This window comes from Schistocerca americana, chromosome 8 (assembly GCF_021461395.2).
Source record: "Schistocerca americana isolate TAMUIC-IGC-003095 chromosome 8, iqSchAmer2.1, whole genome shotgun sequence".
Lineage (NCBI taxonomy): Eukaryota > Metazoa > Arthropoda > Insecta > Orthoptera > Acrididae > Schistocerca > Schistocerca americana.
The window spans coordinates 157,148,722-157,173,679 of record NC_060126.1 but is presented as its reverse complement, the minus strand read 5'-3'; positions in this window follow the sequence as shown (position 1 = coordinate 157,173,679).

Below are 24,958 nucleotides of genomic sequence, written 5' to 3'. Positions count from 1 at the left end.
AGATCAGCTAGCATAGATCCTTGAAGAGCTATTAAATTCATCTAAAGCAAAGTATATATATCCATGTTCCTGAATGCACAATGCAATGCAATATATACACAAGGTGTTTCACTAACCTTATTTGCCTCTGTAAGTTACGAAGTAATAGGCGACCGTAATATTTATGGCGGTAGGTCACAATAAGAAACGTTACACTGTCTGCAGAGCTATGAACATAGTTTATTGTGTTATTATTCAAAGAGTTAGCCACGCGGGATTAGCCGAGCGGTCTAAGGAGCTGCAGTCATGGACTGTGCGACTGGTCCCGGCGGAGGTTCCAGTGCTCCCTTGGGCATGGGTGTGTGTGTTTGTCCTTAGGATAGTTTAGATTAAGTAGTGTCTAAGCTTAAGGACTGATGACCTTAGCAGTCCCATAAGATTTCACACACATTTGAACATTTATTCAAAGAGTTACAACAAAAAGATACAAATTTTTAAATGGAACAATAGTTGTTTCTATCGTGCACTGGAATCAGTAACATCAGCTGTGTATACATCAATTTAAATTACATTCCTATCACTTTTAGATTGGGAGCTACGACCCTTCAAAGTTTCAGGGGCAGATACCTCACGCTGTACATAATACATGGCTCTGTGGTGGGTGATGGATGTTCTGGTGGTGGGAAGTTGATTTAAATGAGATTTTCAAATGTGTGTCCATGTTCCTGAATGCACAATGCAATGCAGCTTCTAAAGGATCTGAGGATGAGATGCAACATCGCCTGTGTCACGGAGCAACATGTGTCCTTGATGTTTAAAATCATCTGGGGATGTGGGCTCAGTGACATAAACACGATCCTTTAGATATCCCCACAAAAAGAAATCGAATGGTATTAAATCAGAGCCATGAATGAGGACCATGGCGTCCCAACCACCTTCCTGCAAACCTGTTGCTTAGTTCTTCCACAACAGCACATGCAGAATGGGATGAGTGACCATCGTGCTGCATCCACATATGGACTCTCGTGTGTAGACACACATGGTCAAGGAGACCACCCAAACTGTCGACTGTGAACGCCCGATATAACTCCCCTGTCAGTGTACCTGGGAAGTAGTGTGGACCAATGATTTCATCCCCAAGGGTTCCACACCTACATTAATAGACCACCTACACCGATGGTCGACAGGTTGTACTCACTGAGGATTGTCTGTGGCCCAGTAGTGCACATTATGGCGATCCACTGCATCATAATTTGTGAATGCGGACTCATCAGAGAACATAGCACCTTGTAAAGACTCCAGCGTGAAATTATGCATGGCCCATTCACAGAATGTAACTCTCACACGAAAATCGTTCCCATGCAGCTCCTCGGCCAGTCACAGGTGGTAAATGTGAAACCTGTGGCCGTGTACTATATGCCACACAGATGTGAGACTGTCACCAGCGACTGCAGCAACGGCTCGTAAGATGACTTGAGGATCGTGGTGTACTGCAGCTAAAACAGACATCTCCGTCTCCTCATGTCTTGCAGTTTTTCAACTGTTCCTGTGGCGCATTACCAATCTGCCTGTTTCCCGAAATCATTGTTTGGCACGTAAGAACGTAATGGCTGCCGATCTCTTCGCCGAGGATATCTCACGGCGTATGCCATGGCTGCTTCAGTGGCATCATGTCAGCACTCGCCGAGCATCAGCAACATGTCAATGTAATCGTTGTTCGTGTATGCCATCTTAATCTGATGTCAGTAACTGTGGTATATTGAGCCCAATTTGTTTGTGTGTCTCGAACTGTCGGGTATACGGCCGTGTGCGGCGACAGTTCGCAGTCTAACAGCGCATCGAGGAAGCTTCTCGCTCCATGACACTGGCGACATTACAACTCGGCCGCACCCCATTTAGAAGGCGCGTTGCGTTATGTGCAGTGTATGTGGTATCTGCCACTGTAACTTTGAAGGGTTGTAGCTCCGAAACTGAAAGTGATAGGAATGTATTTTAAATTGATGTATACACAGCTGGTGCTGCTGATTCCAGTGCATGATAGAAACAACTATTGTTCAATTAAATAAATTACATCTTTTTGCTGTAAGTCTTTAGATAATAACACAATAAGCTATGTTCATAGCCTTGCAGACAGTGTAACATTTCTAATATTTCTAATGGTGACCTACCACAAAATATAATATATATATATATATATATATATATATATATATATATATATATAATATCCAGAATCTCCCTGTATCGATTTCAAGTAAATTTGGCACAAAAATTTAAGGCCTCATGAGTATCAGCACTGTGGGGTTTATAACCTCCTAGCTCCAATAGGAGAGGAGATATGGGCAGAAACGTCTTTTTCCAGATTATGGTATATAGGCTACCCTGCATGACAGTGATGGTCTGCAAATCCAACCTGGTTTCCAGGACAGCCTACATGTCAGGATCAAGAAATGGTTTTGTTGGCTCTGAAATGTAGGCCACCCTACATGTCAGGCGTGTTTTATTCACTGACCTGTTTTGCATGGTGGTATATGTGGCAGGGGGGAGATAAATGATTGATACACTTTGCATGGTGGCCTGTACATCAGGGGCAAATAAGTAATTTTGAAACCCCTGATGTGTAGCCAGCCTTGTATGACATTTATGTTGTAGGAATAGTATCAGCCTGCTTTACTGAACTAGACTGCAGGGGCTACATTTGCCATAGATGAAGGGGTGGGGGAATTGAGGTGGAAAGAGTAGTGGATAGACAGAGTAAAGGGGTGGAGGAAATGGACAGAGAGAGGGGTAGAGGGGAAAATGCATAAGGCAAGTGTAAAGGGTAGAGAGGTAGTGGTCAGGTGGAAAAGGAAGAGGGGTAGGCAGAGATGGAGAAAGAGAGGAGAAAGAGTATATAATCGAATGAGGGGTGAAGGGAAATACGATCAGAGAGAGGGATAGGAGGAAATGAACAAAGAAAAAGGGAGGAAGAGACTGTGAGAGTGGAGAGGAGGAGACAGAAAGAGATGGGAGGATGAGTTGGGAAGACAGGTGGAACAAGAAGTGGAGAGGGAGAGGAGGAGAAGGAGAAGACGTGTTCAATATATATATCAAACATGTACACACGGAAAGTCATGGGGGAAAGACTAGTAATTCACTAATTGCAATAAATTGCCCCTTAAGTTGTGCACTATTTGATGTACTTAAATTTTAGTGATACCAGTGGTCCATCATATCTCAGCCAACCCTCTCCTTACATTGCCAGCTCATCCAACAAACGTCATAGCACTCGGTATGTGGAGCCATATAACCTGGTCGGTTAAATTATGTATTTGTGTCTAGTTTCATCAGTTCATCCGTTGTACACTTCCCACATACCACGTGCAGATCTACTGCTCACATAAGTGAGTCGTATCAAATGCGACTGTAAGAAGAAAATGGACACAGCCCAGGAACAATAGACACAAGAATCCCATGAGTGATAATAGGACACATGTGCTGCTACTTACTCTCAGATGAGCTGATGACATTAGCACCTCCACTGATCCCATTTATGACACGCCTTTTAATTGCGTGGTAGATGTTCTCTGGTGGAAGAAGGTGCATCGAGGGAAGTCACAACAGCTCAGTGTGAGTAGTAGTCTTTTATATACTTCTGGCACAGTTGTGGACCCAGATCACGGCGCATCAAACGAATGAGTGGAAAACTAGTGCTTAGTATACTCAGATGGATAATGAAACCTCAAGACGGAAACAGTGATTTGAATAACAACAAAATCCGAAACCTAAATCTTTCAAGATATCGATGCACAGATGAGTATGGAAAATCTAGTGTGAATCCGCCGGCCCATCTAAACTGTGTATTTCTGTGGTACCTCTAAAGGTCAGCCGCAAATAATGCCATCCAACAAAGTAAAATCGAAACTGATTACTTTCTAGTGACATTGGTTAAAGAGGCTTTAGAGTACATTTGTTTGTAAATATCTGCCTGATACACTACTGTAAGTAACGTTTAATATCACAGTCTTAGTTCAAGCGCTTACGTGCTATGGAGATTTACTACACATATGGCTCCTTACCCGCAAGAAAAACAGTATTCCATTCTGGTGAGACCGTAGCGAGTGAGCTCGACATTCCTATACTAATAGTTGTATTTACACACTCTCAAACTTGAATGGCAGCTGTTATGATCGCAGTTGAAGAGCTGTTTTCCCAGAGTGTCTCGTAAATATTTTTTGTTTGAAGCTTCGCTAAAATCTCATTACCATACGATTGGATGCGTGTTATATGTTGTTAGATTTTTTCTGTAAGTTGTGCGTCAGAGGACATAGTTCTTTCTGGAATCACATTTTTAGAGTGGAAATCGTTGGGCTAAGTGCCAGTAAAATGATTCCGGGTTGTTCTTTTTTTTTTACTTTGACCTTACGTCCAGCTACATTACTTCTTTATTTGATGAAAGAGAAGTACAGTCGTCAGTCACATGAGAGCATGCAAATAATCCAATGGCGACAAGTGAAAATTTGTACCAGGCCGGAAGGCCACCTAAACTGCTTTAGCTACCCGAGCCTGTAATACATGAGACCCAAATTACCAACTTGTCATACATCACTTCCGTAACGCCCCGGTATTTATTCTCCTCTTTGCTCGCAGTATCTCGCATGACTCGCGCAAGAGGGTGGACCTACGGTGCATCCACATTGAAGGTGTCATGAAATACCATCAACGCTTAAATATTGCTTTTATAATCGCTTATGGGAGAAAGAAAAGAAAGCACATATATTATCACTGTTTCTTTACTGTACATTCCAGTCTGTACAGTTAATTAGTTGTAGTCTTGCTGACTTACCTCGTGCTGTCCTGTTCTTGGCAGGCTACATTCATTTTCAGGTCTACAATTTTTGTGCACCGGCCTTTTATTTTACATATCAAGAAACGCGAGAAATATTAAGTTACGCTTTTAACAAAGCTCATGGGATCGAATTTGTTATTAATAAATGTTTTTAAACTTGATAAGTATTTACCCACCGACAACTATCTACCACTTTTCTCTTTCAACTTTTCCTGCGCCACGTATGTTAATCCTTCAATGATTAATCCGAACCGAAAATTCCGTATTAACTGTCGGCTCTCCGCTGATGACGTGACGATCATCCACGACGCTGAACACAAACTGTGGCATTAAATCATTATTTTTGACGAATCGCATAAGAAGTAACAACCTACCGAAAGAAAAGACAGGAATCTATGCTTCCGAACCTAAAGAACAAGTCTGATGCAAAGTTTTTGTTACCTAAATCCATGAGTATGTCTCATTTCTCAAGTATCTTGGATGTGATGTCTTGACGTTAAAATTAATAGGATCTGGTGCATATATGTTACAGTCCTTCGTCACTGCAAAAATGCGACACACAAACAGACCAGAATTAAATTTTATAAGGTAGTGTAAGTTCCAGTTCTAATGAAGTGATCTCTCCAGTCGAAAGATCAGTCTAGTTACCAGAGATGACAGTGTTGAGATATATTGAGTGGTTTTCAGAGTGAGTCACATAGTAAAATAGACTAGGGAACTTAGTATGGATTTTCAATAAATGATAAATCTTGCAGTAGAGTGTCCTAAGACGTATGATATGAATTATTTGTGGTGTGAACTCAAGAACGTCCTTCAGAGGGCTGTTGCATGAACTGGCAACATCAAATACGGTTTCTCGATATATTTATTCCTTAAGGAAATGTATCATAAAATAAATTACCTCTTTCCCAAACTAACAGCTATGTTCATATCAGTTTGGAAATAAGAACAATCTTCATAAAAATTTTAATTCATCTTCTCTGGGCTAGGGGAATGTTCATTACTCAGTAACACAAATCACAAATTTTGAGTAACTTGCTACAGAAATAAAAAGTTTAGCTTTTCACAAATTTCAGTTTAAGAGACGCCTAAAGGATTTATTGAGACAACTCCTAATCTATTGACAAATTTTAGTACACCGTTTCCATGTATACAGGTTCTGTGTGTTAAACAAGACAGCTAAATTTCTCAAAAGGAAAAACTCATCGTACGGAAAAATGTTCTTGGCGAAAAGTTAATATTAGTAAACGGGACATCTGTCAGTGGTACAACTGGCCACGTCCTAACCACCCCTCCTGTGTGAGTTGAGTCCCCTTGCCTTTCACGAGTGTGGTGGTTGATTCCTGTGAGTCCCCTTGCCACCGTTTATTGGGGATCTTGATTTCGGTGTGTCCCCTTGCCTCTCACCATTGGGGTGTTTGATTTCAGTGAGCCCTATTGTCTCTCACGATTGGGTGTTTGATTTCGGAGAGTCCGCTTGCCTCTCACTATTGGGGTGTTTGAGTTCGGTGAGCACCATTGCCTCTCACCATTGGGGCGCTTGATTGCTGTGAGTATACATGGCTGGTGTATCTGTCGCTGTTACTTGGTGGACATTTTATCTGATTACATTAATTACATTAGTTGTGGTTTGTATTTCGCCAGTAGCCGCGTAGTGGTCAGCGCCAGAGCTGCGGCTGAAACACACAAAGAAATCAGTCACCCGACTGGCGGTGGCGGAATTCGGGGGCAGCCGCCGAAATCAAGCATTCCGATGGTTGTCGAGCTCACTGTCATCAAGCCCATAAGGAACAGAAAGCTACTTTACCATACAAGTAGCTTATGTGCCAAAATAACCAACCTCTAACAATATTATTTGTACCATACAATCACATTTGCAACACTCAAATAGTGTCTGGACATGAATGTCAACTGTTAGAACACAAGGATTTACATGAAATGCGGAGTTAAACGTGTCAGTTCGTAATTGTAAAAACAGCCACTAGTGATATTTGTCGAATACTGCGTCATCTGCCACGAATGGAAACAATGATTTGAATAAACAGTACGAAATCTTTTGGCGTAGAATCCGAATATGCAATAAATAAGAGTTTACCATTTGAAAATAGAAATTTGAAATTTGACCCCATCCACGCAGGAGGAGTGGTTAGAAGATGGCCACTTGTAGCTTAGACAGGTGTTCCCTTCATTAATATTAAGTGTCACATATAACTTTGCTTTTCGTACGATGCGTCGTTATCGAGTTATATCGTCGTCTCAAAAAAAAAAAAAAAATAAATAAATAAATAAATAAATAAATAAAAATAAAAAATAAAAAACAGGCCTGATATTATTAATAATATCAAATAACGAGTCATGTAAAATGTGACTCCTGCCCATATTCAGTGCAGTAATGTGATCAACACATTGAATTGTTCTAAACTGATCATCTGTCTGATGATTAACGGTTAGAACAGGTTAAGAATTATCCTATGCACCTCAGTGTACTATATATTTAGTTATTTTTTCACATATTTGTTATTAGCTCTTAAATGGAAATGTGTTTTACATGTTTATGCCATATTCAACATCCATGAATACATTTTTACTTACTATCTGTAAAAATAACATCTGCACATATCCTGAATGTAAATATGTTTCTCTCCTTACTGTGAGTATGTATTGAGTTTTCTTGTTTCATGACATTTTCTACATCCTTGAGTATCTCTTAAGTATGAATATATGGAACAAGGTGTATCTAATTAAACATAATCTTGATATATCTCACTGAGAAAGAATATTATGTCAAATACTTTAAGAAAATGTTGGTGTGCAAGTCCACCAGAAAGAGAGATACAGGCGACTGTGGAAAAGATGGGGTGACAAGTAATCGGATTATCACATGAAGCTGAGATTGGAAACCGTCCAGGATGTGCAAGAACAAAAGGAGAAGGTGTGTAATGTGATCACAAACATGACAGAAAACAAAAGCCAATTATTCTTAATGCAAAGCCTATTATCGAGTAGCGTGACATAGTTTTTATATAAACGTACAGTGAGCACAAACTCGATTACCTCAATAGTCATATATTTATTAACACGTGGAACTGTGATGGTTTCCCAGTCGGTTTTTATCGTTATTTAAATAAATTTTCTTGTTGGAGTAAACGACCAACATGCAGTCTGAGAGTTAAACACAATTACCACTTAATCAAAAGTAACCACAGTGTACTGTGATCTGCACTTCGTCATTAGATAAACCATTGGCTCCAATGGAACATTAGCTCTCCCTGAATAATTATTAAAGGGTTTCATATATTTATCGCCTGTTTCATCATACACAGATATATTGAGTAATTCTGTTACAATTTCTCCTTTTAAAGATACACTATCATCGCTCTGCTTGGGTCTAGTTGCCCGCAGGCGGTTTTCACGCGCTTGTCTGTTAGCGGTGTTCTGAATCAGAATGCGTCTGTCAACGAAGAAATAGTCATGAGTGTGAAGGCTGTAGACATTTATCATGAATTATGTACATTGAAACTTTTTTAAAACCCACAGTGCCCCTTACAAATTTTTCATAATATGAAACAGAAGACGCGTACGGAAATTTTAAACAATCTGGTTGTCCTGTCTTGTGAATGCTCTACAATGTGTTGTCTTTAATGGATTACAGATCAGAAATCAATACACAAATCTGCTTTCTGCATGAATTATGATTTCTATCCTCTGGATATTGTTTCAAGTTTTCACGTTACGTCTGTTTCCAATACTGTGCTTCAACAGACAAAAACATAAAAATGTTATGATGAGGACAAATTGTACTTCATCAAGATAACGTATCCGAATTATCATTAAAATTGGAAATCATAAAGAAATGCACTTGTACTGTACGCTGTCCCTTGGTGCTCATCAAAATTCGTTTTAGGGAAATTTCAACATAATCATCGGAGCCACAGCACACAACCTCATGCATTGGTGACTCAGTTACGACTCCCCGATTGTATTCCGCATGGTACATGTTGTGGCTCCAAAAACAGAATCGTGTGCTTGTGAGACAGGGCGAATTTACTGATGGTCAGTAAACTGTTTCAAATGGCTCTGAGCACTATGGGGCTTAACTTCTAAGGTCATCAGTCCCCTAGAACTTAGAACTACTTAAAACTAAGGGCATCAGAAACATCCATGCCCGAGGCAGGATTCGAACCTGCGACCGTAGCGGTCGCGCGGTTCCAGACTGTAGCGCCTTTAACCGCTTGGCCACCCCGGCCGGCAGGAAACTGGTGCAACCTTTCTCGTATTATTAAAAAAATCCTTGTAACGGACCAGTCACACCTCTTAATTACTAAAATGTATTTTCTAAAATGCCAAATCAACTTTTGATAATTGTATTTTCATTCATGTTACTGGCGGCATAGAGATATTGCTTCTGCGATATATAGTTACAGGCAATTTTCCATACATTCGGTATACATGACCATGCTGCACTGCACAATGTTCTTTCACACGCTTAGACATTCTTAATTAGTCACTAATTCAACATTATTCTTCATATATACTTTCCACTCACTGCATAAACATTTTAATAATATGCCAACTGAAACTCATATTTAACTAGTGAAAATTTTGTTTCAAACAGAATTCTACATCAACCAAAACATTATGGTCACCTTTGGCAAGTACAATAGCGGCGACGCGTCCTGGTATGGAGCAATGAGGCCTTGGTAGTCGCTGGAGGGACTTGACACCACATCTGTACACACAAGTCACTTAATTCCCGTAAATTCCTGGGTGTGTGGCGATGAGCTTTGACGCCACATTCAATCACCTCCAATATGTGTTCGAGCAGGCCCAGATCTGGAGATTTTGATCGCAAGGGGGGGGGGGGGGGGTTCCTCAAACCACTTCATCACACTCCTGGCCCAGTGACTTGATGCCATTGTCGTCGGCAAACAAAATCGTCGTGATGGTGCGTACGGGGTCCTCAACCAGTTTAGATATTCTTTGGCCGTCATGTAGCCTTGGGCGATCTCCACTGGACCCATCGAAGCCCACGTGAATGTTCCCCAGCGCGTACTGGGGCCGCTACCATCTTGTCTCCGTGCCGCAGTACAGGTGTCAAGGAGTTGTCCCCCCCGAAGACGGATTCGCGTCCTCCCATCGGCATGATGAAGAAGGTACCGTGGTTCGCCAGACTATACAATGCTCTGCCATTGTGCCAACGTCCAGTGCCGACGGTCACGTGCTCATCTCAGTCGTAGTTCTCGATGTTGGCACACGCATGAGACGTCGGCTACGGATGGTCATCGTTAGGAGCGTTCGGTGGTCTGTGTGTTCTGACGCACTTGTATTCGGTCAAGCATTAAAGTCTGATATTAGCTCCGCCATAGTTCGCCACCTGTCCTGTTTTACCAGTCTGCCCAGCCTTCGACGTCCGACATCTGTAATGAGGGATGGCTGTCCAAACCCACGACGTCTGGACATGGTTTCACCTTAGTTTCAATACGTGTTGAAAACATCTCATTACCCCTGGAACACCAGACAAGTCGTGCTGTTTCCTAAATGCTCGTGCCGAGCCTCCGGACCGTCACAGTCTGCCCCTGGTCAAATTCAGACAGATCGTGCGTCTTCTCTTTCCTACACACAGACGGCACGTGCGTTGATAATACATACACCGTGTGTGTATCTGACTAGCAGTCATTCCTCGCCAGATGAAGCTGTTATCGCCTGGACGGGTTTGTATAGATAGTAGGTCCGCCGTCATAATTTTCTGGCTGATCAGTGTATATTTCTGAAACTATGATTGACTTGAGGTGTATATGGTGAATTCATACTTTTATATAATTGCTGGTACAACGTTTCGTTGATGTTGGACCACGGAGACCAGTGGAACTGTTGTATGATTTAGCTCCTCTCTATATGCACGAATGCTGCAGTATACCAGACGACGTTACGTGTAGCCTGTGAAGCATCCACCTGCTTTCCTTACGCTTATGTTTATGACTGAATAAAAGATTGTTACGCCATTTATCGACGACGTACGAAAATACCTATCTCTCCGTGTACTAGCAATCAATCTGCAATGGCTAAAACAATCAGGAGTATACAGCGCGATGCTGAGAACAGAAGAAGCAATGAGCGAGGTCTTCGCTCACCTAGAACCGGGTAAGGCTGCCACACACTCCATCTGCATTCAGGAGAAAGCCGATTCAAATCCAGCCTAGATTGCTGTTGTCCTTGATTTCCATAAATAGCTTTAGGCAAATGCCAGTATGGTTTCGTTAAAAGGACATGGCCAATATCTGTAATTATATACCTCAAACGTAGTACGTTCTCCGTCTCTAACGAGCTCATCATCAGCGGGACATTAAGCCATAATCATCTTTCCTGTTCCTTAGATTAGCAGTGGAACTCTAAAGGCAATCGATGGTTGTAATAAACATCATTCCTCTAGACGATGCTGGCCATTAGAGATGTACATATATTTAACTTTGCCTTATTTTGGTTACCAATTACTGCGCAGTACACTTATTTAAAACTGATAACATACTCATATGCACACATCTGGACTGCATAGTAATATCTGGTTAATGTACCATCTTGGAATTTACTCAGCAGAAGGAATTTCAAGGGGCGCAGTTAAAGGTGGAATAAAATTACAGAACACCAACGTTGAAGGTTATTTACTGGTATTTATTTGCATTACTATACAATAATCCTCCGGCTTTTATCGTTACTGTTCCAGTTTTGTCGTCATAGCTAATCTTCTGTCACGGAATGGGAGCCGGCCTGTCATTCCTGTGGCGTGGCTGTGGCTGGAACAGAGAGAACGACAAATGGACTTAGTTAAGGCCCAGTCTATCAGAGGTATGGAACACAGTCTGACCATCTAAATTAAAAATTGCTGAAACTTAAAGCAGACAACATAAAACTTTTAGGACCTGCTACATGCTTCGAGGTGATCGAAACTCATCGAACTCCCAAGTAGATTATTTAAATACATTAATTGCCTAAAATAATACAATTAATAATAAGAAATATAATTGTTTCAACATTCCCATTTGCTAATAACAAAAGCAAAAAGATTAGGCAGTACAGCCTACGTTATAATGATAATACATTTATTAGCAAGTCATATCAATGTCTATCGCCTTATAATAGAGAACATTCACTGAATTTTCCTTCAGCGCTTGGCAAAACTGATAGTAATAGAAAGTCTTCTCTACTTAATATTACAGTAGAGAAATTTCTGGAAGCTTTTCTTTACATGTCCGCAACTTTGCGGCTAAAACATTACACAGTGTGAACTTAATTTCCTGTTATTTTACATAATAAAATTGTGTTTCTGTTCAAAGAAATGACGCCAGCGAAATATAAAAATTTTATACGTATATTATAAACGCTTAAAGATTAGTAACGTTGCATCTGTTCCGTCCCTCCCCATCGGTAACTGTTATTTAAGAAGCTCTCCTGAACGCTGTCTTGACGTTGAAAGAGCGAAGAGGAAGACAAAGAGGGAGAGAGTCTCAAATGTAGCTAGTAGAACAGCTCATCCGCTACGGTGAATGGAACTTCCCTCCGTAGGATGTCTGGAAGATTCAGAAATTTTGTTATCAGAAGAATATTTCATTTTGCTTTACAGGTCCAACTCAGATCACGCAGATTGAAATCACATATAAATATGCAGGGTCACTGTTTCTTACTTGAATACCATGCAATAGGCACGAATTTACAAGACGCAGTTTCCAACTCTATTTAAACTGAAGAGCCAAAGCAACGGGCATATGTGCCTAATAGCGTGTAGAGCTCCCGCGAGCACGCAGAAGTTCCGCAACACGACGTAGCATGGACTCGGCTAACGTCTGAAGTGGTTCAGATATATGTCAATTCCGAAGGGACCAAACTACAGAGGTCATCGGTCCCTAGACTTACACACTGCTTAAACTAACTTATGCTAAGAACAACATACACACATTCATGCCCAAGGGAGGACTCGAACCTCCGGCGTCTGAAGTGGTGCTGGAGGGAACTGACACCACGAATCTTGCAGGGCTGTCTATAAATCCGTAAGAGTACGAGGGAGTGGAGATCTATTCTGAACAGTACCTTGCGAGGCATCCCAGATATGTTCAATATTGTTCATATCTGGGGAATTGGTGTCCAACAGAAGCGTTTAAACTCAGCAGTTCTGGACGTATGGAGTGTCGTATTGTTCTGCTGCAATTGCCAAGTCTGTCGGAGTGCATATTGGACATGAAAGGATGCAGGTGATCAGATAGGATGTTTACGTACGTGTCACTTGTCAGAGTCGTATCGAGAAGTATCCGTGGTGGCATATCACTCCAACAGCACACGCCGCACACCATAACAAAGCCTCTACCAGCTTAAACAGTCAGCTGCTAACATGCAGGGTCCATGGATTAAGGAGGTTGTCTTCATACCCGTACACATCCATCAGTTCGACACAATTTGAAACGAGACTCGTCCGACCAGGCAACATGTTTCAAGTCATCAATAGTCCAATGCCGGTGTTGATGGGCCCAGACGAGGCGTAAAGCTTTGTCTCGTGCAGTTATCAAGGGTACACGAGTGGGCCTTAGGCTCCGAAGACCCATATCGATGATGTTTTGTTGAATGGTTTTCACGTTGACACTTGATGGCCGACATTGAAATCTGGAGCAATTTGCAGAATCGTTGCACTTGTGTTACGTTGAATGATTCTCTTCAGTCGTCGTTGGTCACGTTCTTGCAAGATCTTTTTCTGGCCGCAGCGATGTCGCACGTTTGATGTTTTACCGGATTCCTGACATACACGGTGCACTTGTGAAATGGTCGTACGGGAAAATTCCCATTTCATCGCTCCCTCGGAGATACTGTGTCCCATTGCTCGTGCGCCGACTATAACAACACGTTGAAACTCACTTAAATCTTGATAACCTGTCATTGTAGCGACAGTAATCGATCTAACAACTGCGACAGACACTTGTTGTCTTATATTGGCGTTGCCGAACGCAGCGCCATATTCTGCCTCTTTACATATCTCTGTATTTGAATGCGCATGTCTATACCGGTTTCTTTGTCGCTTCTGTGTATTTCGCCCTTTGGCAAAACCAAATTTTTTTATTCCTTGCGTCTATAAACCATTAACAACAAATATGTGGCCAAGATTCGAACTCACAGAGACTAACATGCACCAGTATATATTGCAAGCACCGTTACGTATAAAAATTGCAGGTTTTCAAAGCAGTCTTTTATCTTAAACGTACAGTAATGGAGAAGAATTTTCTCAGCACACGCTTTTCACTTTCATTTGTAAATGCATCATCAAATGTAATTAGTAACGTTTCTACGTACGATAAAAAATATATGTTTTTATATATTGGCTCCTGTACACTCAAATATATATTTTTCTTGCGGCTGATCTGAGTTTTACATATTACTTACTGCGTTTATAGCTACTTTTCAGTATTTCTGAAGCAATAGTTTTTATGTAAGCGTAGGCTTCCGCGGCCGTTGTCTTCTTCAATAAAATTCTGCAGGGTATCAGACCGCATCGTCATAATTTAAAATGCGCCAACGTTTCGGCCAGCGTTGCAGCAAGCCTTCATCAGGGCCTTACGTTAACGTAAGGCCCTGATGAAGGCTTGCTGCAACGCTGGCCGAAACGTTGGCGCATTTTAAATTATGACGATGCGGTCTGATACCCTGAAGAATTTTATTGAAGAATAGTTTTTATCATTATGTTGCAGGTGAAAACAGATTTTACCCCAGGACTTGCTTTTATCGCATTTTTGAAGACTTTTTTTCGTTTAACTGCTGTTCGATTAAAAGTTCACATAATTTGACTTCATACAAGAATACATGAACGTTTTTTGACTGTAGGTTCTACTAGCAATGAGACAAACAATCATTTATCTTTAGAACATTTAAAATGAGACTCAAAAGCCGTAACTAACGAGTGCAAAAAAAACATCATAAGCAAAGTTGTTTTTAATTCTGTAAAATCGCGAAATGAAACACTTGTAATATATGCAAAATGTTTAGTGAATAGCCACTGATGATGTGTTACAAATGTAACGAAATGCCTCTGGTGCGAAAACTTGTTTCGATTACAGTACACTTAGGTTAGAAAAGAATGCTTAGAGTATCACAAGAATTATTTGATATTATTGTGTTAATACACTGACGGAAAAAACAGCTACTCCAAAAAATAATTAATGCAGAGTAATAAAATGTTGAGAATACTTTTGTATAGGTCAGAGTGAAAATCTCATTCTGGAAACATCCCCCAGGCTGTGGCTAAGCTATGTCTCCGCAGTATCCTTTCTTTCAGGAGTGCTAGTTCTGCAAGGTTCGCAGAAGAGCTTCTGTAAAGTCTGGAAGGTAGGAGACGAGATACTGGCAGAAGTAAAGCGGTGAGGACCGGGCGTGAGTCGTGCTTCGGTAGCTCAGATGGTAGAGCACTTGTCCGCGAAAGGCAAAGGTCCCGAGTTCGAGTCTCGGTCGGGCACACAGTTTTAATCTGCCAGGAAGTTTCATATCAGCGCACACTCCGCTGCAGAGTGAAAATCTCATTTTGGCACTTAAGTAAATGATTAACATTGCATGATTAATGCAAGTGCGAGCTAAGGCATTGCAGATGTTGAACGCTGCTCGTACATTAACAACCAGTGCAACCGCCAGGATTTCAAGCATGCAAACCTGCATGCGTTACGTTGTATATGTGCCGGATGTCAGTTTGTGTGATGGAGTTCCATGGCTGTTTCTTCTGGCCGGTCAATTCAGGGATGGTTAATGTTATTTGGGAATGATACTGGATTTGTCGTCCGATAATGTCCCATATGTGTTCGATTAATGACGGATTTGGTGATCGTGCAGGCCAAGGCAACATGTCGACACTCTGGATTACAGCAGTGGTACGTGGCGGTCTTTATCTTGTTGGAAAACACTGCCCCCCTCCCCCCCCCCCTCCCCCTGCTCTTCCCCGGAATGCTGTTCATGAACGGCAGCACAACAGGTCGAATCACCAGACTGATGTGCAGTTTTGCAGTCAGAGTGCGTGTGTTTTGCACGCTAATATTGGGTGGCTCTGCGAACGGCCGGAGTAGTCACGAGTCGAGAAGGACTGCCTATCCAGCTCTCACAAGGTAAACTCCCCACTTCAACCCCCTCTGATTTAGTGGTAAGTTGGCCCATTGGATAGCCCGTCAAAAACTAAACACGGATAAAGCATGAAAACAGGAAGAAGGTGTACTGAACTGCGGAAAAAAGGAGAAAAACAGAAACAGTGGACGATCCAAAATTAATCAGTGTAATATCGATCAACGGTAATAAATGTCATTTCGTGGTTGTGTGATCACGGTATTGAACATCAAAGTGGTAGATCTGGGGTGAAATCTTATTCCGTCCTTTTCTTCCACAAAATTCGAACTTCTCGACCGGTCATTGACGTGTCTGTTCACTGTGTTCAAATTTGTGTATGTGTCGTGGCGTAATGTCAGTTTGCAACAGCGTCGTATAACGAAGGGATCTCCTGATGTACGTACCTCCTATTTCTCCTACACAGATACCACATGTCACGCCTCTTGCGCTCCGTGTTGGAAGATTTGACTCTTGAATTCCCTCGTTGTAACATAGTTCACACCCGTTTATTTGTTCTTTTTTTTTCATTTCTGTGAGAGGTCTATGCGGCATTTCGCATGATCTCTCTATTCATCACAGAATATGAATCGAGTGGTAGAAATAAGCTACCGTCGAAAGTAAATGTGATGAACAGTCTTCAGAACGGAGACCACAACAACAACAGCGACCAAAAGTAAATAAATTATATCTTGACCAAAATCTCCTTTATTCTCAAAATTTTATCGTCAGCTACTCCTACGCTAGATTTTACAACTGGGGAATAAAACTTCCATGTCTTCCCAATGCTGTGAGAAATTAGCCCACAGAAATAGGTGACTGCGTTTTTCCTTTGTTTCGTATTCTGTATCCTAATGTCTTGCGATGACTCCAAAGTTCATGTACTATTTCAAGAGAAGAATCATTACACAGGGCCAATCACTTAAAACCTGCACCACAGACACTGCGGAAGTAGAAAGTTCAATTGACGTGCGGCTTTGTAAGTCAGAGGCTCATACTGTTAGCTTATAAACAGATGTTAATGCACTTCGAAAGTATCTTCTATTCAAACATGCAGTCTTTTAAATGGAACAATGCCTATTGGCATTGATAAACTAAAAGTGGGATAAATTAGAATGGCAGTAGTGTTTGTTGCGGGACTCTAGTGCGAGCTGTTTACGAGATATGGTATTTCGACAAGTTCCCACATCGACACCTACAGAATACCTGTGATGGCACACACTAAAGAATATCACAAATGCATACACTAGTTATATGGATTCTGATCAATAATCAGACAATTGACCATGACGGGTTGTGTTCAAAATGACCACCGGCAGTGGCCGTACACGCTTCCACTCTGGTATGAAACGAGCAGGCTGCAGTAATACGTCGTTGCATATATTCCATTGTTTGGCGGTTTACCTGGCCATGATTAACTAAGGTGGCTGCATCACTAACCGAGATACATGATACATCAGGAGTATACAGTCTTAAGGCCCACGTACAGAAGTTAACATAATTCTTATAGTGGTTTCCATGCAGCTCTTGAAGGAGAGATGTGAAGGGGTGGAACCTATGTCGACGGAGAATATGTAGAACACTTGCCTATGTCATGCCACTTCTACGCGCGATTGCGCGGCAGCTAACGTGTGGATGAACTGCAACAGCAGCAGGAACGTTAATTACCCCCATCTTCTGTCCTCATATGTTTGTTTCTGTTACGTCGTCTAGGATTTCCACTATCATGTTCACGTGACGAGGTTGATAAATAACTGCCGAGTTGGTTGACGTCTGGTGGGATATCTTGCCGCATGCACGTTACATGGACACCTCGACTTTTTCTGCATTAGTAAATCCCATCGCCCATTCACGATCTACTGTTTGGACTATCATACACAAACTGACTAGCAAATAGCCGTGCATTAAAGTAATACATAAGCACACTGCAAGCAGACATAACAACACCGCACCTGGCAAATACGCAGGCTGAATGGCACAAACAAGTGTCGGTGTGGAAACTTTTCAAAACACGATATCTCGTAAACGACTCTCACCACACTCCTGCAACAAACACCATTGACATTCTGATTTACACTCCTTTTGCCCGTCCGGTTAGCCGTGCGGTCTAACGCACGGCTTTCCGGGTTGGGAAGGAGCGCCTGGACCCCGGCACGATCCGTCCGGCGGACTTGTGTCGAGGTCCTGTGAGCCGGCCAGTCTGTAGATGGTTTTTAGCCGGTTTTCCATCTGCCTCGGCGAATGCAGGCTGATTCCCTTAATTCCGCCTCTGCTACACTATATCGGCGATTACTACGCAAACAAGATCTCCACGTACGCGTACACCACCATTACTCTACCACGCAAACATAGGGGTTACACTCGTGTGAGACGTTCCCTGTGGGGGTCCACCGGGGTCCGAACCGCACAACAACCCTGAAAGAGTGGTTCGGTGTGGGGCGGCGCAGGGGTGGACTACGGTAGTCGTCGTGGGGTTGTGGACCACTGCGGCTGCGGCGGGGACGGAGCATCTCCGTCGTTTCTAGGCCCCGGCTATCATACAATACAATAGAGTACCCTGCATTTAGTTTGTTAACACCATGAGGCACTATTCCATTTAAAAGTACACTATGTGATCAAAAGTATCCGGACACCCCAAAAAAACATACGTTTTTCATATTAGGTGCAGTGTGCCGCCACCTACTGCCAGATACTTCATATCAGCGACCTCAGTAGTCATTAGACATCATGACAGGGCAGAATGGGGCGATCAGCGGAACTCACAGACTTCGAACGTGGTCAGGTGATTGGGTGTCACTTGTCATACGTCTGTATGCTGTACACTCCTAAACATCCCTAGGTCCACTGTTTCCGATGTGATAGGGACACGTACAGCACTAAAGCGTACAGGCCGATCTCTTCTGTTGACTGACAGAGACCGCGGACATTTGAAGAGGGTCCTGGTGTGTAATAGGCAGACATCTATCCGGACCATCACAGAGGAATTCCAAACTGCATTAGGATCCACTGCAAGTACTATGACAGTTAGGAGGGAGGTGAGAAAACTTGGATTTCATGGTCGAGCGGCTGCTCATAAGCCACACATCACGTTGTTAAATGCCAAACGACGCCTCGATTGGTGTAAGGAGCGTAAACATTGGACGATTGAACAATGGAAAAACGTTGTGTGGAATGACGGTACACAATGTGGCGATACGATGGCAGGGAGTGGGTATGGCATGCCCGGTGAACGTCTTCTGCCAGCGTGTGTAGTGTAAACAGTAAAATTCGGAGGCCGTGGTGGTGTGGTCGTGTTTTTCATGGAGTGGGGCTTTCACCCCCTGTTGTTTTGCGTGGCACTATCACAGCACAGGCCTACATTGATCTTTTAAGCACCTTCTTGCTTCCACTGTTGACGAGCAATTCGGGGATGGCGATTGCATCTTTCAACACGATCGAGCACCTGTTCATAATGAAGGGCCTGTGACGGACTGGTTACATGACAATAACATCCCAACATCCCTGTAATGGCCTGTACAGAGTCCTGACCTGAATCCCATAGAGCACCTTTTGGATGTTTTGGAACGCTGAATTCGTTCCAGGCCTCACCGACCGACATCGATACCTCTGCTCGGTGCAGCACTCCGTGAAGAATGGGCTTCTATCCCGCAAGAAACCTTCCAGCACCCGACTGAACGTATGCCTGCGAGAGTGGAAGCTGTCATCAAGGCTAAGGGTGGGCCAACCTCTTACTGAATTCCAGCATTACCAATTGAGGGCGTCACGATTATGAGTCATTTTCAGCAATGTGTCAGGATACTTTTGATCACATGGTGTATATGTTCGTACAAAAAATTACACTTCCCAAGTGTTATTACAGTCTGTTTATTGGCTAACAGTACGAGTCCCTAACTACAAATCCATTCTGTGAAAAACTCAAACGTATAGCATTTTCTATTTTCACACTTTTTGCGGTGCAAGTTTTAGATGATTTTCCCTGGCTGACGCCAGTGGTAACACCAGAAATAGTTGCTGATAAAATTCGTATTGTAGAAATTGTCCTAGCAGAAGCTCTAGAGTCCCGAAAATCCACATCCAGGGCGTAACGGATATAAGTGCAGATATTTCGGTTGGTGACAGGACGTTGTAGTGAGCAACATTACATCAGTATTTATGTCATTTTCAGACTAACAGTTAATTATAGTCGTTACAAGTTGTTCGTTTTTGGGTTGGTTAGTACCTCCAAGTACATGTGGTTAGTAATGCCCATTTTACTGTGGGGAGCAGATCAGGTGCTGAAATGCGGACACGTAGACGCAAATCCGTCTGTCCGTACAGACAAGTGTAGACCGCTTCGCGGCCACTGTACAGCCATGTAGAAAACATTTGATCTTGATGTTTGTGGGAACACTGTTCGACACAAAGAGAAAACCATCCACACACTGATGAGTGTACATATTAATGTCCCACAAATAAAAACATCAGCACTTACACCCGTAACGACGTGTATTTCAGTCTCGGCTGAAGAAACAGGCACGGAACGGCAGCTAAATGAACAGATTAATTTTGTTCATTTCCGCGTTCTGTTAGTCTGTTTAGCTCATTTTTATTGCCTCCACTGCCCTCCTTCAGGACTGTCATCAGTCATGCAGACAAAATTCTCGGCGAATGACAAAAATGCCATAAATCATTACTAAGATCATTTTATACTGTACCTGCTATACAGTACTGATCAAAGTGAAAGTATCACTTGACTATTAACGAGTAAAAAAAGAGTCAGTAACAGTTGAAAGTACTCGATACAAAAAAGGGATTCTTTTATGTGTGTCGCTACTATTGACGCTCCTTGCTGTGGGACTGTTCCCTTGACGGAAGAGTCTCATCCCTCAGAAATTCAAAATTTAGGAAACAACATTAGAACTGTCAATAGGATTTATGAGACTCGAAGAGGTTTACGTCAAGAGCGTAATGGTTAAGGCACCTGCTTACGAAAAGTGGGCCGGCCGCTGTGGCCGAGTGGTTCTAGGTGCTTCAGTCCGGAACCGCGCTGCTGCTACAGTTGCAGGTTCGATTCCTGCCTCGTGCATGGTTGTCTGTGATGTGCTTAGGTTAGTTAGGTTTAAGTAGTTCTAGGGGACTGATGGTTCCAAAAATGGTTCAAGTGGCTCCAAGCACTATGGGACTTAACATCTGAGGTCATCAGTCCCCTAGAACTTAGAACTACTTAAACCTAACTAACCTAATGACGTCACACACAAACATCCCCGAGGCAGGATTCGAACCTGCGACCGTAGCAGCCAGGTGGGGGGACTGATGACCTCAGATATTAAGCCCCATAATGCTCAGAACCATCTGAACCATTCTGAACGAAAATCGGAATATCCAGGTTATATACATGGACAGGAACAATGAAAATTTAGAAAAAGTTTCTTCAGAAAGACGGGATTCTTTCTGTATGCAACTCGAATAAAGCTGCTGCTTGATATGAGGAGTTGTGGGCTGTGAGAGAATGAAAATAAAAACAGCAAGTGTCGCACTTACCAGACAGCGAGGAACAGCTTACGGGAAACTGCAAACGTAAGTGGAGCCACTCTGCAATAATAGCTGAAAGTCCGCCGTCCCGTTGGACGTTTCATGCGGGGAACACACGACACGTGGGCGAGCGCCATCCACGCGAGTGGGGAGTCCGCTAACTAGAGACCGGTATAGGCGTTCCTCGGTGTGCGTGTCCCCTAAAATCCACTCTGAATACACACGAAATGCGCACTTGAATGGGTCGTCAATACCTGGAAGGTTAAAACGATAAGGCCCCGCTTCAATGCCAATTTGGCAAACGATGGTCGGGTATCCTGGAAACCTGATGTACAGCATTCCACTGTTGTTGAGGACACGACATTTCACCGGACGATCCTCATGGGGACGCTGCACTCTCACCTGGAAGTATTCGTCTGGTAGCTGTGAATTCGTAGTGCAGTACATTTTATTCTCACTAAACCCTCCCAATGCACCTGTTCCGGTGTAGTAAAAATACGAAAGAAGGGGTCGTATCAGGCTGAGGTTAGAGCCTGCCGTTGCGTTTCCTTCGAACGAGCATGTGTAGTGCGAGTACCCGCGTGGCAGATCGAGGCGAAAGTCGGCGACTTCGGTCTGCGTCCCGACCGATTCGTCGTCCTTCTCCGGCTCACAAATGAGGGGTGGCGCACTGGCTATGAAAAGGACGAGTGCGTCTTCGGGCCTGGAAGGAGAATACTGGAATCGCGCCTCCTCGAAGTAATATCCAGCATTGCGGCCGCTGGAGACTGAGGCCATCGTCAGCAGCAGAAGGCTGCAAGCCCTGCCCGAGCTCTTCATGGCGCACTGCACTCCGTCACTGCCCGATCCCCAGACACCAAGCCTACTGCTGTGCTATGAATGCGGCATCCCGGCTCACAGCCGTACGTCACTGTGCTAGTTTTTGTTTCTGCGTTTGTCCGCCGCCGCTGTTTCTTGTGAGCAAGTCTTTTTGCTGACGTCACCACAGCTGCTGCGGCTGCTCTGTGTCCCAGAGCCAGCTTTTTATGGCCGTCCTGTGACTTCTCCCTGCTTACTTTTTGTGCCTGATTGACATGTGACAAAATCGTGTAACACTGTTGTATTGTGAACTCAATGACGTCATTCCGCAAGAATCTCCATTAAGAGTCCTGCGAAACCTTTTCGTCGAAGCCAATGGGGCATTATTTTACTCCTCCCACCTCTTTCCTTTCACCATGCCTCCAGCGCCGAAAGCACGCACATATCTTGGAAAATCTAGTTTTCTTCCGGTAATCCGCGTCGTACTTGCACGGTATTTCGATCATGTAACTCGCAGTCTTTATCGATTAGTCCCTAAGGCTCAGCCGAGTGCAGAACTGGCCCAGTATTCATATGCATATGAGTGTAGATGCTTCGTCCGGTATACGCGGCGGTCAGTACAACAGGCGTAGTATTTTCTAGCTGCGGGCCGCTGTGGCCGAGCGGTTCTAGGCGCCTCAGTCCGGAACCGCGCTGCTGCTACGGTCGCAGGTTCGAATACTGCCTCGGGCATGGATTTGTGTGATGTGCTTAGGTTAGTTAGGTTTAAATGTTCTAAGTCTAGGGACCTGATAACCTCAGATGTTGAGTCCTATAGTGCTCGGAGCCATTTGAATTTTCTAGCCGTAGCTGTTCCGACTACTGTGCGCGTACTTTTCATCTACATGTACATGCACATGGATACTCTGCAAATCACATTTAGGTGCATGGCAGAGGGTTCATCGATCCACCTTCACAATTCTCTATTATTCCAATGTCGTATAGAGCGCGGAAAGAACGAACACCTATATCTTTCCGTACGAGCTCTGATTTCCCTTAATTTATCATGGTGATTGTCTCTCCCTATGTAGGTCGGTGTCAGCAAAATATTTTCGCATTCGGAGGAGAAAGTCGGTGTTTGGAATTTCGTGAAAAGATTCCGTCGCAACGAAAAACGCCTTTCTTTTAATGATGTCCAGCCTAAATCCTGTATCATCTCAGTGACACTCTCTCCAATATTTCGCGATAGTACCAAACATGCTGCCCTTCTTTGACCTTTTTCGATGCACTCCGTCTGTCCTACCTGGTAAGGACCCCACACCGCGCAACAGTATTCTAGAAGAGGACAGACAAGCGTAGTGCAGGGAGTCTCCTTAGTAGATCTGTTACATTTTGTAAGTATTCTGCCAAAAAAAACGCAGTCTTTGGTTAGCCTTCTGCACAACATTTTCTATGTGTTCCTTCCAGTTTAAGTTGTTCGTAATTGTAATTCCCAGGTATTTAGTTGAATTTAAGGCCTTTAGATTTGACTGATTTATCATGTAACCGAAGTTTAACGAATTCCTTTTAGCGCTCATGCGGATGACCTTACACTTTTCGTTATTTAGAGTCAACTGCCGATTTCCGCATCTTCAGATATCTTTTCTCGTGTTGTCAGTTAATAATTTTGCCATCTGACATTCTGGCCGGTTTGGCCGAGTGGTTCTAGGCGCTTCAGTCTGGAACCGCGTGACCGCTACGGTCGCAGGTTCGAATCCTGCCTCGGGCATGGATGTGTGTGATGTCCTTAGGTTAGATAGGTTTAAGTAGTTCTAAGTTCTAGGGGACTGATGACCACAGATGTTAAGTCCCATAGTGCTCAGAGCCATTTGAACCATCTGACATTCTGTTTCACCTCTAAGTTATAACGGACGTTCAATCTTCTGATTACCGTCATTTAAGCTGTTCTGTGGACTACGCTGTCGTATTACCGTAGTCGGCCGCGTTTAGTGCTCCATCCGAGTTCCGTGCCCGCTAGGAGCGGCTGTCGGATTATCCTCTGGCCGCTGGTGCCCGCACTGCCATTCATTCTCGAAATGACTGTCCTATGGTACTTGATTTACAATTAAGTGATCGAAATATCGCACAAGTGCGACATGGATTACCGGTAGAAAGCCCGATTTTCGAAGATGACAACGCCTCGGCAGGAAATCTGAAGACTAACCCCTGTATAACTAGTAAAATATACAACCAGTGCACGACTACGGTGTCTAAGAGATACATACTTTCCCCTCCTCACCCACCCTTTCCACCTGAAGTTTTCAGAAAGTATATCCAATGTATACTATTCAGCCAGAACAATATGGCTACCTATCTAACAGCCGGTATGTGCACCTTTGGCATGGATAGCAGCGGCAACACATAGTGCCATGGAAATAGTTAAGCTTTGGTAGGTCGCTGGAGGGAGTTGGCACCACATACACGCCTCTTAATTGCCATAAATTTCTGGGAGGGGAATTGGGAGGGGGACGGGGTGGTGGACGGAGAGGGGGACGGGGAGGGGGATGGGGATGGGCGATGAACTCTGACGTCACATTCAATCGCATCCCAGATATGTTCGATCGGATTGAAATCTGGAGAGTTGGGGGACCAGAAGATCAATTGGAGCACGCCACTGTGTTCCTCAAACCACTCAATCACACTCCTGGTCTTGTGAGATGGCGCATTATCTTGTTGAAAAATGCTACTGGCGGCGGGAAACATGATCGT